General features: G+C 45.6%; 1 protein-coding gene across 2 annotated transcripts in view; it reads right to left on the bottom strand.

Moving 5' to 3' along the window:
* The window catches only part of numb (NUMB endocytic adaptor protein), a 533145-nt gene that overhangs the window by 489903 nt on the left and 26055 nt on the right, over nucleotides 1-17187 (bottom strand). The window lies entirely within an intron of this gene.

Consider the following 17187-nt stretch of genomic DNA (forward strand, 5'->3'; position numbering starts at 1 on the left):
GACCCCTGGGGGTCACACTGCTCCAGGCTGCTTTTAGAAGGCTAACCCCAACCTAACTCTGGAAGTTATCGCAAGGTTAACCCTTGTTGTTACTTAACACTATGTTCCCTCAAGGCCGACCCCCCCCCCCCATGTCATATGACTACTACTGGCCACCTTTACCTAAAGGTCTAACTCGATGTTACGTGACCCCAATTAGGGACCTTTAGAGTGACCCTAAATGTTACCTTGCCCCAACTGGGCGGCTCATCTAGGTCGACCCCTGACGTTTACTGTGACAGTAACTGGGATCCTCATCAAGGCCGAGCCGTGATGTTACGTGGTCCTACATGTCTCCTTCAAGATCGACCTGGTGATGTTGTACAACACCAGTGTGTCTACCTCCCTGTAGCGGCCCTACACCACCAGGTGAGGTACATAGTACCAACCTGATCATCAGCATCATCACCGGTAATTACCCCCTACCAGTGCCTCAACCAACCTGCCCCTCGGGTGGTGGTGGCGACGGGCAACGGTGGGTCAGGAATGCGGCGTGTAACACGTGCTCCTTCCATCAACCCTGGTCTGGCCGCCCCGACACCACTCACATTGCGCGGCAAATCAATACCATAACAGACGCTGGCTTCCCAAGGTGTCCCGTGCGCTTACGTCGGGGCAAACGCCTCCGTGTTCAGGGTACAGTCTTGCAGGATACCCGACACCCACCCCAGCATTGACCTCTGGCTTACTACCGATGCCATCCACCTGGCTTATGAATCCTGGCCAACAGATCTTGCCCGCCTGGGGGCCTACGATCCTCTTCATCTGACTCACCTGTTGGAATCTCTCTACAGGAGCTACATCACGCATGACGCCTCCGCGTACCTGGCGCACGACGCCCCCTTACCCTAACCTCTTCAAACGATGTTACGACCTGCGGCTACGGTGGCTTTGTCTCTGACCTGACACATGAGGGTCAGGTCAGAGACCACGCCATTACACCCAAGGGTCGTATCGTTCTGCTCAAGTATCGTCCAATCTTGTTTGAGGGTAGCATTGTAGTGATCAAGGTCAATGTCCTGTGTCCAGCATGACATGAGCGGCATTACTGGTCAATACCTGGTACAGTCTTCACAAGCCAAGCTGGACCCAGGCTGCTGGATCGGGTCGTTGGTCGACCAAGGTGTTGGAAGCCGCAGCCCTCACAGCCTGGCTGGTCTGGTACACTGTGTAGGTACTTGTCCAGTGCACTCTTGACCTTCTCTACCGTGCACCCACCAGGCTGTGTCTCATGATGGCAGATGGTAAGGTGTTGAAGAATCTTGACCTTCTCTACCGTGCACCCACCAGGCTGTGTCTCATGATGGCAGATGATAAGGTGTTGAAGAATCTTGGGCCCCGGATCATTGAGGTGTTCTCTCTTTCTGTGCAAATCGCGCCTTTGCATTTCAGAGGAAGTGTTTTACAGTGTCCCATGCTTGTCGTACCAGTGGGATGTAATTTCCGAATGTAGGTTTAGCGGTCACGAATAACAACACGAGCGGCAACACTGCAGGATGATAGTTGTGAACCACACACAACACATGCGGCAGTGTAGCTAGGGAATCATAACATAAAGAACTTGCGGCAATAATGAATGACAGTCGTGAACCACACAAAACATGTGCGGCAGTACTGTATGACGGGGGTCGGGAACAATATAAACAGGTATTACTTTGGCATCTGCTCCCGCTAGCTGGCCGCCAGTGTGCCCTAACCACTATAATTACTGTGAAGCCGTTGGCAACTGTACAGTGGGCCGTTTTGGTATCTGTTACTTTCCCTACACCTCAAAGCTTTGGAACTCACTACCCTCATGTCTTTCCCAACAACTATGATCTCGACCATTCTTAAAGACCGGGTTTTCACTACCTACAATATCCTTAAAATAGTTTGCCTCTTATTTTCGTTCTCTCTGTCTCTCTCATTAACGCTCTTTATATTTCAAGTTAAGCCCGACCTTGATGTGGACTGTTGTTCGTGACTAGAGAATTTACCATCAAAAAACGCCCACACGCGAGGCAGTCGTGCATGGGAGACGTGAGTACCGTGTTTACGAGAAGAGTACATCGTGTACCTCACATGTTAAGTACGTAACCCAAGACTTAACTAAGAAAGTGATGACAAGTGTTGTATGTCAAGCCATACGTATGTACCTGTACGTCAGGCTTTAGCTATGTACATCAAACAAATAAATCATCTTAACGGATGAGTTCCATAGATTCTAAAATGAACACTACGACTCCTGTCGTCTTGGTAGGGTTGGTAAGCCTGAATGCAAAAGAAATTTCATAATAACGGTGGGAGCTGCTCTGTACACTAATTAATCTCGAAGTAAAAAATAAATAAGGTGCATAATTCTTTGTAAACAATACTTTCGACATTGTTTACTCTGTTGTACCTTCGTTCGTCATGTCATATTGTGTAACACAAGATGTATGGACAGTGTTTTGTGGTGTGTACGTCAAGACTAGATCATGTACCGCATATGTACATCACGTACGTCAAGACTAATACAGTGAGGATCTTTCTCGAGTGGTGGGCGGCGTCACCAGCCACGGGTCGCCCCACCTAAACACTATAATTACCGCATAATGCAAATGACCTGTCCTGCGCTCTCCAAGCTACTGGCTGACCTCACCAGGGTCACACGGCCCACCAGCGCAAGATGTGAGGTCAGATCCTGCGACTTCTGACGCTAACGATGGGAATCCCATCCTCCCTTGGTTTCCGCCGGTCAGCAATGGGTAGAATTCCCCAAAATGTTATCTTCACCTCCCACTCAGGGGCCTCCCTCGAAATCTGAGTTGCCCTCCCTCATACATCCGGGCAGCGCCGAGGGGCAGTCAGTATGGCTGGCAGTCGACTTGCATCAGACAACAAGTGCACCACCACTCGGGTGGCTGACGTCTTGGTCACGTCACTCCCACATCAAGGAACCCTTGTGGTTGCTGCACCGTCAGTAGCTCTCCTCCATGGGACTCCTGATCCTTCACCTTCCCAATGTTACACCTCCGGTACCGCCATACCGGCCCTGGGCTCCAGCACTTCTGTACATGTTCCAATACACCACGTTGTTGTTGTTGTTGTTGTTGTTGTTACTAGCGTTACCATATCTGTCTCTCTATATAAGTCCACCACCAAAGACAAATGATGTAGAAAACGTAAGAGTACAGTAAAGTATGTACATGTACAGTAAAGTATGTACCTCTACAGTAAAATATATACTTCTACAGCAAAGTATGTACGTGTAAAGTATGTATGTGTACAGTTCAGTATGTATGTTTACAGTAAAGTATGTACCTCTACAGTAAAGTATGTACGAGTACAGTAAAATATGTACCTCTTCAGTAAAGTATGTACCTCTACAATAAAGTATGTACCTCTACAATAAAGTATGTACGTGTAAAGTATGTATGTGTACAGTAAAGTATGTACGTGTAAAGTATGTACCTCTACAGTAAAGTATGTACGAGTACAGTAAAGTATGCATGTAGCTCGTGAGTAAAGTGGCCTGAGTTCAGTATATATGATACTTCATGACTAAATGATATAAACCAAGACTTGAAATTATATGAATAGCCGGAATAACATACGTACACCATGAACAACACATGTACACCATGAACAACACATGTACACCATGAACAACACATGTACACCATGTACACCCACGTACACCATGAACAACATATGTACACCATGAACACATGTACACCATGAACAACACATGTACACCATGAACAACAAATGTACACCATGAACAACACATGTACACCATGAACAACACATGTACACCATGTACACCCACGTACACCATGAACAACACATGTACACCATGAACAACAAATGTACACCATGAACAACATATGTACACTATGAACAACACATGTACACCATGAACACACGTACACCATGAACAACACATGTACACCATGAACAACACATGTGCACTGTGAACACATGTGCACTACGAACAACACATGTACACCATGAACAACACATGTACACCATGAACAACACATGTACACCATGAACAACACATGTACATCATGACTAACACTAGTAGGCCAGGAGTCACGTGTGTACACCATGACACGTGACAAGTATTTGCTCCATCAGGGATAATGTTTCCCCTCACACCACACCGTCACTCGTACTGGGGTGAGTGACCCGAGTGGTGAGGTCACAGCGAGGAGCGGCGGGTGCCTGTGAGGTGTGAGGTGAGGGATATAGGTGAGCGGAGTGAGAGTGTAACCAGAGTGTATGGGAGGGGGGTGAGGATAACAGGGAGGTGTTGAGGTGAGTAATGAGTCCCGTGGGTAGAGGGAGAGTGGGGAGAGGAGCAGGGGTCGTGCGGTGAGGTACAGCAGGTGTGGTTGGGATGATAAGCTCCCGCGGGACATCAGAGGTCAAGCGTCGTGTGAGGATGGGCGGCGATGGGCTTACGGAGGGTCAGGCAGACGACCACGAGGACCTTGGGGCCTGGTGAGTGGGCTCAGGACACGGGTGAGTGGGCACCGGGTACAGGTGAGTGGGCACCGGGTACAGGTGAGTGGACACCGGGTACAGGTGAGTGGGCACCGGGTACAGGTGAGGAGAGGGTAGGCTGTGAAGTAGCACACATTATGTGTACGTTGTGTTGGTGTCACGTGCGTAGCTGCATGATGGTCAGCTACGCTTCTTGTGTCCTCGTTATTGTATCCCAGGATGATGATGGCCGGCCTAACTACTTGCCGGAGATGACTATAACATTTTCATGCAAGATAATGTGGCTCCTGCAGTAGGGATCATAACATCATTTTCTTTACTAGTGTGGGCTACAGGACAGGGAAAAGGTGGGACGGGGATACTTTCAAGTGGAAGAGAAGGTTGTGTTGTGAACGAGAAGGTTGTGTTGTGTTGTGAACGAGAAGGTTGTGGTGTGTCTCGTGCAGGGTTTCTATTGTTGTTGGACCATTTCTGGCGGCGTGTTGTTGGTGCCTTATCTATGTACCCGGCAGACCAGAAGTGTGTACGTATTTACGTTGTATGTATTGCCTTACAGACGGGTGAGGTGGGCTCACACTAGTCTTCCCACGACACCTGAGCAGGTGCATTATGCTCCCCCCTTCCCCCACCTCCATCCTCAGCACCTGCGTCATGCCTCCATGACAGATGACTCAGGTACAGCCTGATGACGACCACTGTGTGGCATCTGGACTACCCTCCCACTACCACGACTCCCGTTCCTGGTACGTCGCTCCTCCTATGCAGCGGATTTCATACATATTCTTTTCACAATCGATATTACGGAGGTCTTTGTTTATCATTTCACTGAACAGGTTCCATCTGGCACTCTGGCTAGCCGACCGTTGTGCACCGGGTATGAGGAGTGGAGCTGCTGATATAGTGACTAACTTGAGCATATGATCTCGAAGCCTCAAAGCACTTACAGAGGCTCCAGTTCTCCATCGACGTACACAGTGAACAATGTTTACCTTACATTAGCGAAGCTTCCTCAAGAAACCACAGGATACAACATAGACACGTACACCATCCTCAGTGTGACGGGCTATATAAATATGGCACCAGAAACACGCTTCCACAAAATGGCCCCAACGCATCCAAACCTCACACCATACAACTATACACACTTCAACCTTCTCTCCCATGTTGAACTAGCCCTTCCCCTGCCCCACCTCTTCTACCTATCCTCTGATCATCCTACAAAAAAAAAAAAAAAATGGTTAGGCTGTAGCTTGGTATAGACGGATGGAGTGAGATATAGACAGAATAAAGTGTCATACTGAAAGGATGGTGTCGCATAGCTGGGATGGAGTACCGTATGATCAGGATGAAGTGTCGTATGGACAGGGTAGAGCAGTCCAATGGACAGAATGGAGTGTCATATGGCCAGGAGGAAGTGTTATATGGACATGATGGAGTGTTGTTGGGGCAGGACAGTGTTGTATAGACAGGATGGTGTGTCACATGGCCAGGAATAAGCGTTGTATGGCCAGGATGGAGCATCAAGCGAGTATCCTTAAGTGACAGGTAGTCTACAACTGAAGCAGATGGCTGCCTCCGTTGTCCATACCTGCCCGTCTCCAGCAGGTGAAGTGCCCCACCTGCAATGTTACCCGATTCGTCCGGGCCACACGGCAAGACCAGGCCTGGATGAAAGCTTCAGGAGGCATCGTGCACGGCACCTGCTGGGTCAAGGCCATTCACCCAAGAGACAGTTGCGAACACTGTACAAGACGACCCAGTGAGCAGGTCACTGTGTTCATACGAAGTTAGACCACTAATTATGGACAAGTTCATGCAACAAGATAACTTGGCACAGTCAATACCAGATTTTCAACGCCATTGCTTTGATGAGCAATTAACTCACCCAGCAAATACATGCACAACCTTTATACATATTAAAGCTAATTTTGATATAGCGAACAGGAACGGAGAAAGTTCCAGAGGACTGGAAGCTGGATAATGTATTACCCATTTTGAAAAAAGTAATAAATCACTGCCCGAAAATGATCGTTCAGTTCTGTTAACGTCTACAGTCGGTAAACATACGAAAACGATCGTTCAGGATACGAGTGTACACCATTTAGTGACCGACCACTATGTACATCATTTTCAACATGGCTATCGACGATATGGCTCATGTCTAACAAATCTGCTTGATTGCTTTACAGATATGATAATATAATCAATAGGGATGATGAATGTAAAGCAGCTGGTGTCATCTATCGAGGTTTTCAAAAGCCATTCCATAAAGTTTCACATCCAAGGTTAGAAATCAATGTCAGGTAGTCCAGATGAGGTCTTACTGAGGTGTTGAAGATAATGGTGATCTGGTTGTATTGATGGCCAGGCCTCACTATGGTGAACTGTACCAGGTACGTAGTGTGGCACATGATGGACCAGGTCTTAGCACCTGTTCTCTTCTCATATATGATGTATATTGATGATACTGATAAATGGGCTACATTGTAAGACATCGATATTCGCAGGAGATATTAAGTTTGGATAACGAAATCGACAACAGAAACTGAACGTTTGTAGCATCAAACCGATATGAACAATCTGTTGAACTGGGCTCACAGTTGAGAAATGAATTCTAAATATAGTTAAGTGCAACGTTTTACATATCGGAGGTAAAAATGAAAAACAGGCAAGCTACATTATAAAGTGTCTTGAACTACGAAATGTAAACGAGGAAAAAAAAATTGGCTATAATAATTTGTGGTAATCTAAATCCAAGTAAACAATGCACAGCAGCAGTTAACAGGACAAAGAAAATTCTTGGAGTTATTGGTAGTTATCTTCCTCACACTTCACACGTCACTAGAATAATGTGTTCAGTTCCGGTCACCCGAACTGAGGAAGGACAGATGAAATGGCTACGTGAAAAGTTTACAGAATTTTTTTTTTTTTTTTTTTAATATGTATGTCATTCTACTCCACCACACTGGTCAGTGTGTCTCATATTTCTGCTTTTATCACAAATAACCACAAAGGACGCCAGTGGTGTGCTGCTGCTGCTGAACTCCTTTGTATCTGTATTCCTCTGACATGAGGGATCAGATGGTCAGGTGGGTCATCATCAGAACACACAAAGACTCGGAGGCGACCTGAGCGACTGCTTTCCTTCAGTACTTGTCTTTCCGCTGGTGTGAGCACCCGGGTTGTTGACTATGGCGACAGTGCTCATCATGTGATCTGCACTGTAAAAGATCATAAAGGGTCTATGCCAGACCCCAGCACTGGGCCTGATACTCATGCCACGTTTACAGAGATGGTTGGCTGCATAAGCTCTGTTCTCCACGTGCGTAAATTATGTAGTAGATACAAGGAGTGGGTATAATTTCAGGTTACCATATTATCTAAGTTGTAGTGCCATTTCTTGTAGAGTCTGTTTGGACCTATCCCTAAAAGCTTGCATTTGTTAAAAGACATCGTGTTCTAACACGAGTCCCTGTTTCTGGCCACAAACATTACATTTCACATGATTAACATCTCCAGACAGGCCGAAGCTCCAAAAGTACCTATGGTCTATCCTTAGTTTAGCAATTACATCTAGTATGTATCAACAGATCTTATTACTTTCTCAATATACATGTTTCTACTGATCTTATTACTTCAATAACATGTTTTACTTTACACATTTCGCTGTGATAGGAAATATTTCTACTAGATCCCATCTGTACTGGACTATTTTCTTCAAAGAGGTCTCTAGTTCCTCAGTAATTACAGTTTGGAGATTTCTGATCGACAACCAAATGTTGTTTTCAACAGCTTCTATGCCAAGTGCAAGTCTGGTTAATACATTAACTTTATCATGCTCCAGCAGGCCATTATCAGAGGAAATCCATAACAATTTGATTTGAACCCTTGAATAATGACGTCTGCACATGTGTCTCTAACTAGTAAGAGCAACATATTACATTCAGATCTCAAGGTGTTCCGGCAAGTAGCAAAGATACAGAAAGATAATTACTCTGTCTGTGGCAGTGGCCTCTACAAGCTCAAGGTCGATGAATAAGGCGGACAATTCAGGTTACAGGTTAGATGGCTCACTATATATTCTAACATTCTTTTCCGTTACCATTAACCAACCACAATGGTAGTACTTCCTGTCCCCCAGTGACAGATGGTAGTCGTCAGCACAGAAGCACTGGATCACACTACTGCCAATCTGGAGTAGTTCTGTGTATGGTTAAGGTGGTGTTGGGTCGCTGTTCGCACTCATTGCCTCGTGTAAGACGTGGTCGAGTCTGTACCTTGTCTACATTCCAGTATTCATTGCATTCCAGTACTAACTGTTCTCATTATGTATCCCAATACTAACTGTTCTCATTATGTATTCCAGTACTAACTGTTCTCATTATGTGGCCAGCATAAACGCCAATATTAATTTACTAAAGTATTTCTTCAAGTATGTCACCAGATGTAAATGTAATATTTTTTTATTTACCGACCACGGCCCATGTGTTGATCAACTGTTAAATGTACGTAGATTTGATAATATTAAGCAATATGAAGATGTTTACCAATTTTTTAACTTAGTTCATATATATATATATATATATATATATATATATATATATATATATATATATATATATATGAGGATATTCCAAAAAAGGCCCAGTCCTCTGTTCTTAGCGCTACCTCGCTAACGCGGGAAATGGTGAATAGTTTAAAAGAAAGAAGAAAAGATATATATATATATATATATATACATATATATATATATATATATATATATATATATATATATATATATATATACATATATATTATCCCTGGGGATAGGGGAGAAAGAATACTTCCCACGTATACCCTGCGTGTCGTAGAAGGCGACTAAAAGGGGAGGGAGCGGGGGGCTGGAAATCCTCCCTTCTCATTATTTTTTTTTAATTTTCCAAAAGGAACAGAGAACGGGGCCAGGTAAGGATATTCCCTCAAAGGCCCATTCCTCTGTTCTTAACGCTACCTCGCTATCGCGGGAAATGGCGAATAGTTTAAAAAAAAAAAAAAAAAAAAATATATATATATATATATATATATATATATATATATATATATATATATATATATATATATATGCACACGAACATAGTGCATACTTAGTCGCTGTCTCCCGCGTTAGCGAGGTAGCTCAAGTAAACAGACGAGAGAATGGCCCGACCCACCCACATACACGTGTATATACATAAACGCCCACACACGCACATATACATACCTATGCATTTCAACGTATACATACAAATGCATACACAGACACATACATATATAAACATATACAAATTCATTCTTGCTGCCTTCATCCATTCCGTTGCCACCCCACCACACATGAAATGGCACCCCTTCTCCCGCGCGCGCGAGGTAGCGCTAGGGAAAGACAACAAAGGATACATTCGTTCACACTCAGTCTCTAGCTGTCATGTGCAATGCACCGAAACCACAGCTCCCTTTCCACATCCAGGCCCCACAAAACTTTCCATGGTTTACCCCAGACGCTTCACACGCCTTGGTTCAATCCATTGACAGCACGTCGACCCCGGTATACCACATCGTTCCAATTCACTCTACTCCTTGCACGCCTTTCACCCTCCTGCATGTTCAGGCCCCGATCGCTCAAAATCTTTTTCACTCCATCTTTCCACCTCCAATTTGGTCTCCCACTTCTCCTCGTTCCCTCCAATATATATATATATATATATATATATATATATATATATATATATATATATATATATATATGTATGTATATATATATATATATATATATATATATTTTTTTTTTTTTCTTTTTTTTTTTTTTTTTGTTTGCTTTGTCGCTGTCTCCCGCGTTTGCGAAGTAGCGCAAGGAAACAGACGAAAGAAACGGCCTAACCCACCCCCATACATATGTATATACATACGTCCACACACGCAAATATACATACCTACACAGCTTTCCATGGTTTACCCAAGACGCTTCACATGCCCTGATTCAATCCACTGACAGCACGTCAACCCCGGTATACCACATCGATCCAATTCACTCTATTCCTTGCCCTCCTTTCACCCTCCCGCATGTTCAGGCCCCGATCACACAAAATCTTTTTCAACTCCATCTTCCCACCTCCAATCTGGTCTCCCACTTCTCCTCGTTCCCTTCACCTCCGACACATATAACCTCTTGGTCAATCTTTCCTCACTCATTCTCTATATGTGCCCAAACCATTTCAAAACACCCTCTTCTGCTCTCTCAACCACGCTCTTTTTATTTCCACACATCTCTCTTACCCTTACGTTACTTACTCGATCAAACCACCTCACACCACACATTGTCCTCAAACATCTCATTTCCAGCACATCCATCCTCCTGCGCACAACTCTATCCATAGCCCACGCCTCGCAACCATACAACATTGTTGGAACCACTATTCCTTTAAACATACCCATTTTTGCTTTCCGAGATAATGTTCTCGACTTCCACACATTCTTCAAGGCTCCCAGGATTTTCGTCCCCTCCCCCACCCTATGATCCACTTCCGCTTCCATGGTTCCATCCGCTGCCAGATCCACTCCCAGATATCTAAAACACTTTACTTCCTCCAATTTTTCTCCATTCAAACTTACCTCCCAATTGACTTGACCCTCAACCCTACAGTACCTAATTACCTTGCTCTTATTCACGTTTACTCTTAACTTTCTTCTTTCACACACTTTACCAAACTCAGTCACCAGCTTCTGCAGTTTCTCACATGAATCAGCCACCAGCGCTGTATCATCAGCGAACAACAACTGACTCACTTCCCAAGCTCTCTCATCCCCAACAGACTTCATACTTGCCCCTCTTTCCAAAACTCTTGCATTCACCTCCCTAACAACCCCATCCATAAACAAATTAAACAACCATGGAGACATCACACACCCCTGCCGCAAACCTACATTCACTGAGAACCAATCACTTTCCTCTCTTCCTACACGTACACATGCCTTACATTCTCGATAAAAACTTTTCACTGCTTCTAAGAACTTGCCTCCCACACCATATATTCTTAATACCTTCCACAGAGCATCTCTATCAACTATATATATATATATATATATATATATATATATATATATATATATATATATATATATATATATATATATATATATATATATTTCTTTTTTTTTGCTTTGTCGCTGTCTCCCGCGTTTGCGAGGTAGCGCAAGGAAACAGACGAAAGAAAATGGCCCAACCCACCCCCATACACATGTATATACATACGTCCACACACGCAAATATACATACCTACACAGCTTTCCATGGTTTACCCAAGACGCTTCACATGCCCTGATTCAATCCACTGACAGCACGTCAACCCCGGTATACCACATCGCTCCAATTCACTCTATTCCTTGCCCTCCTTTCACCCTCCTGCATGTTCAGGCCCCGATCACACAAAATCTTTTTCACTCCATCTTTCCACCTCCAATTTGGTCTCCCTCTTCTCCTCGTTCCCTCCACCTCCGACACATATATCCTCTTGGTCAATCTTTCCTCACATTCTCTACATGTGCCCAAACCATTTCAAAACACCCTCTTCTGCTCTCTCAACCACGCTCTTTTTATTTCCACACATCTCTCTTACCCTTACGTTACTTACTCGATCAAACCACCTCACACCACACATTGTCCTCAAATATCTCATTTCCAGCACATCCATCCTCCTGCGCACAACTCTATCCATAGCCCACGCCTCGCAACCATACAACATTATTGGAACCACTATTCCTTCAAACATACCCATTTTTGCTTTCCGAGATAATGTTCTCGACTTCCACACATTCTTCAAGGCTCCCAGAATTTTCGCCCCCTCCCCCACCCTATGATCCACTTCCGCTTCCATGGTTCCATCCGCTGCCAGATCCACTCCCAGATATCTAAAACACTTCACTTCCTCCAGTTTTTCTCCATTCAAACTCACCTCCCAATTGACTTGACCCTCAACCCTACTGTACCTAATAACCTTGCTCTTATATATATATATATATATATATATATATATATATATTATATATAATATATATATATATATATATATATATACATATATATATATATATATATTATATAATATATATATATATATTATATATATATTTTTTTTTTTTTTATTTTTTTTTTTTCCTTTTTTTTTTACACCAGTACAGCCAGCTACCATACACCAGTGCAGCTAGCTACCATACACCAGTGCAGCTAGCTACCATACACCAGTGCAGCTAGCTACCATACACCAGTGCAGCTAGCTACCATACACCACTGTAGTCAGCAACCATACACCAGTACAGCCACTACCATACACCAGTGCAGCTAGCTACCATACACCACTGTAGTCAGCAACCATACACCAGTACAGCAGCTACCATACACCAGTGCAGCTAGCTACCATACACCAGTACAGCCACTACCATACACCAGTGCAGCTAGCTACCATACACCAGTAACAGCCAGCTACCATACCACCAGTACAGCCAGCTACCATACACCAGTGCAGCTAGCTACCATACACCAGTGCAGCTAGCTACCATACACCAGTGCAGCTAGCTACCATACACCACTGTAGTCAGCAACCATACACCAGTACAGCAGCTACCATACACCAGTGCAGCTAGCTACCATACACCATACAGCCAGCTACCATACACCAGTACAGCCAGCTACCATACACCAGTGCAGCTAGCTACCATACACCACTGTAGTCAGCAACCATACACCAGTACAGCAGCTACCATACACCATACAGCCAGCTACCATACACCAGTACAGCCAGCTACCATACACCAGTGCAGCTAGCTACCATACACCATTACAGCCAGCTACCATACACCACTGTAGTCAGCAACCATACACCAGTACAGCCAGCTACCATACACCACTGTAGTCAGCAACCATACACCAGTACAGCCACTACCATACACCAGTACAGCCAGCTACCATACACCACTGTAGTCAGCAACCATACACCAGTACAGCCAGCTACCATACACCAGTAACAGCCAGCTACCATACACCATACAGCCAGCTACCATACACCATACAGCCAGCTACCATACACCAGTATAGCCAGCTACCTTACACCAGTATAGCCAGCTACCTTACACCAGTACAGCAGCTACCATACACCAGTACAGCCAGCTACCATACACCAGTGCAGCTAGCTACCATACACCACTGTAGTCAGCAACCATACACCAGTACAGCAGCTACCATACACCATTACAGCCAGCTACCATACACCAGTGCAGCTAGCTACCATACACCACTGTAGTCAGCAACCATACACCAGTACAGCAGCTACCATACACCAGTGCAGCTAGCTACCATACACCAGTATAGCCAGCTACCTTACACCAGTATAGCCAGCTACCTTACACCAGTACAGCCAGCTACCATACACCAGTGCAGCTAGCTACCATACACCAGTGCAGCTAGCTACCATACACCAGTAACAGCCAGCTACCATACACCAGTGCAGCTAGCTACCATACACCAGTGCAGCTAGCTACCATACACCACTGTAGTCAGCAACCATACACCAGTACAGCCAGCTACCATACCACCAGTACAGCCAGCTACCATACACCATACAGCCAGCTACCATACACCACTGTAGTCAGCAACCATACACCAGTACAGCAGCTACCATACACCACTGTAGTCAGCAACCATACACCAGTACAGCAGCTACCATACACCACTGTAGTCAGCAACCATACACCAGTACAGCAGCTACCATACACCATTACAGCCAGCTACCATACACCAGTGCAGCTAGCTACCATACACCAGTATAGCCAGCTACCTTACACCAGTACAGCCACTACCATACACCAGTACAGCCACTACCATACACCAGTAACAGCCAGCTACCATACACCAGTGCAGCTAGCTACCATACACCAGTGCAGCTAGCTACCATACACCAGTGCAGCTAGCTACCATACACCATTACAGCCAGCTACCATACCACCAGTACAGCCAGCTACCATACACCACTGTAGTCAGCAACCATACACCAGTACAGCCACTACCATACACCAGTACAGCAGCTACCATACACCATTACAGCCAGCTACCATACACCAGTGCAGCTAGCTACCATACACCAGTGCAGCTAGCTACCATACACCACTGTAGTCAGCAACCATACACCAGTACAGCAGCTACCATACACCATTACAGCCAGCTACCATACACCAGTAACAGCCAGCTACCATACACCAGTGCAGCTAGCTACCATACACCAGTACAGCAGCTACCATACACCAGTATAGCCAGCTACCTTACACCAGTACAGCCAGCTACCATACACCAGTGCAGCTAGCTACCATACACCATTACAGCCAGCTACCATACACCAGTGCAGCTAGCTACCATACACCAGTGCAGCTAGCTACCATACACCAGTGCAGCTAGCTACCATACACCACTGTAGTCAGCAACCATACACCAGTACAGCCACTACCATACACCAGTACAGCAGCTACCATACACCAGTATAGCCAGCTACCTTACACCAGTATAGCCAGCTACCTTACACCAGTATAGCCAGCTACCTTACACCAGTATAGCCAGCTACCTTACACCAGTACAGCCAGCTACCATACACCAGTGCAGCTAGCTACCATACACCAGTGCAGCTAGCTACCATACACCAGTACAGCAGCTACCATACACCAGTATAGCCAGCTACCTTACACCAGTACAGCCAGCTACCATACACCACTGTAGTCAGCAACCATACACCAGTACAGCCAGCTACCATACACCATTACAGCCAGCTACCATACCACCAGTACAGCCAGCTACCATACACCATTACAGCCAGCTACCATACACCATTACAGCCAGCTACCATACACCATTACAGCCAGCTACCATACACCAGTGCAGCTAGCTACCATACACCAGTACAGCAGCTACCATACACCAGTGCAGCTAGCTACCATACACCAGTATAGCCAGCTACCTTACACCAGTACAGCCAGCTACCATACACCAGTGCAGCTAGCTACCATACACCAGTGCAGCTAGCTACCATACACCATTACAGCCAGCTACCATACACCAGTACAGCCACTACCATACACCAGTATAGCCAGCTACCTTACACCAGTATAGCCAGCTACCTTACACCAGTATAGCCAGCTACCTTACACCAGTACAGCCAGCTACCATACACCAGTATAGCCAGCTACCTTACACCAGTATAGCCAGCTACCTTACACCAGTATAGCCAGCTACCTTACACCAGTACAGCCAGCTACCATACACCAGTATAGCCAGCTACCTTACACCAGTATAGCCAGCTACCTTACACCAGTACAGCCACTACCATACACCAGTACAGCCACTACCATACACCAGTACAGCCAGCTACCATACACCATTACAGCCAGCTACCATACACCAGTGCAGCTAGCTACCATACACCAGTGCAGCTAGCTACCATACACCAGTGCAGCTAGCTACCATACACCACTGTAGTCAGCAACCATACACCAGTGCAGCTAGCTACCATACACCAGTGCAGCTAGCTACCATACACCAGTGCAGCTAGCTACCATACACCATACAGCCAGCTACCATACACCACTGTAGTCAGCAACCATACACCAGTACAGCAGCTACCATACACCATTACAGCCAGCTACCATACACCATTACAGCCAGCTACCATACCACCAGTACAGCCAGCTACCATACACCATACAGCCAGCTACCATACACCACTGTAGTCAGCAACCATACACCAGTACAGCCAGCTACCATACACCATACAGCCAGCTACCATACACCAGTATAGCCAGCTACCTTACACCAGTACAGCCACTACCATACACCAGTATAGCCAGCTACCTTACACCAGTATAGCCAGCTACCTTACACCAGTACAGCCACTACCATACACCATACAGCCAGCTACCATACACCATACAGCCAGCTACCATACACCAGTAACAGCCAGCTACCATACACCAGTGCAGCTAGCTACCATACACCACTGTAGTCAGCAACCATACACCAGTACAGCAGCTACCATACACCAGTACAGCCAGCTACCATACACCAGTACAGCCACTACCATACACCAGTACAGCAGCTACCATACACCATACAGCCAGCTACCATACACCATACAGCCAGCTACCATACACCAGTACAGCCACTACCATACACCAGTACAGCAGCTACCATACACCATACAGCCAGCTACCATACACCATACAGCCAGCTACCATACCACCAGTACAGCCAGCTACCATACACCACTGTAGTCAGCAACCATACACCAGTACAGCAGCTACCATACACCAGTGCAGCTAGCTACCATACACCACTGTAGTCAGCAACCATACACCAGTACAGCAGCTACCATACACCAGTGCAGCTAGCTACCATACACCAGTGCAGCTAGCTACCATACACCAGTGCAGCTAGCTACCATACACCAGTACAGCCACTACCATACACCAGTATAGCCAGCTACCTTACACCAGTATAGCCAGCTACCTTACACCAGTACAGCCGTACCATACACCAGTAACAGCCAGCTACCATACACCAGTGCAGCTAGCTACCATACACCATACAGCCAGCTACCATACACCAGTACAGCAGCTACCATACACCAG

This window comes from Panulirus ornatus, chromosome 6, assembly GCF_036320965.1.
Source record: "Panulirus ornatus isolate Po-2019 chromosome 6, ASM3632096v1, whole genome shotgun sequence".
Classification (NCBI taxonomy): domain Eukaryota; kingdom Metazoa; phylum Arthropoda; class Malacostraca; order Decapoda; family Palinuridae; genus Panulirus; species Panulirus ornatus.